Genomic DNA, 806 nt, shown 5'->3' with positions numbered 1-806 from the left:
GAAGAATTACGCGAAATTATTACAGATCATTATTCAGGGAACAATTCATTAAAAAGTTGCATCCTGCGATCTCGTTCCATTCTATGCTCTCGCGGTATTTCCAGTTCCTCATGATTCTCCAAATAATCAAAATCCTCATTATCGTCAGGAAAATTATAAACATCATTCCCGTCAATGCAATAGTTATGTAATATACATGCTGCAGCTACTGTGTTAGTAATAAATGACATTTCACGATACTTAGTAAAAAATTTGATTCGACGGAATCATCCTTTTAATTGCCCAAGTGCTCTTTCAACAGTTATTCTTGTGCCTGAATGCATAAAATTGAATTCCGTTTGCTGTGGTGTTAGATGACTGTTATCTCGAAAAGGTGGCACAAGTCATGGCAAAGAAGGATACGCTGAGTCGTTTAATAAAAAAGTATTACCAGGGAATAATGCATCTTTGTCAGCATTTGCTGCATGAAACAATTCTAATCTTCGGAATATACGTGCATCATGCAGAGAATCAGGTTCACCACAATGTATGTTGTAATCCGCATATGTGCATCTACTACTATTTGCAAACTAATGGAAACGAATTTTTTTCTATTACAATAGTCTCATGTGTACATTGCAGGTTTTTCTATTCGGATATGAGTCCCATCGATTGTTCCTAACAAGGGACCTACACAAACTGCACAATAGCTATAGCACAGAGAAAATTATCCAAGCATCTTGACTCCCTTTGAATCACTTTTCACTCAAAAACTATACCGGAAATGAAATAAATATAAATAATAAAATAAAAAATAAATTAAAATA

General features: G+C 34.5%; 1 pseudogene; it reads right to left on the bottom strand.

Annotated features, from left to right (window-relative positions):
• Positions 1–29: 29 nt before the first annotated feature.
• The window catches only part of LOC105456654, a 7,122-nt pseudogene continuing 6,345 nt past the window's right edge, over positions 30–806 (bottom strand).

This window comes from Wasmannia auropunctata, unplaced genomic scaffold (genome assembly GCF_000956235.1).
Source record: "Wasmannia auropunctata unplaced genomic scaffold, wasmannia.A_1.0 LD335599.1, whole genome shotgun sequence".
Classification (NCBI taxonomy): domain Eukaryota; kingdom Metazoa; phylum Arthropoda; class Insecta; order Hymenoptera; family Formicidae; genus Wasmannia; species Wasmannia auropunctata.
Note: the sequence above shows the minus strand (reverse complement) of the source record. Positions and strands in the feature narration are given on the sequence as shown.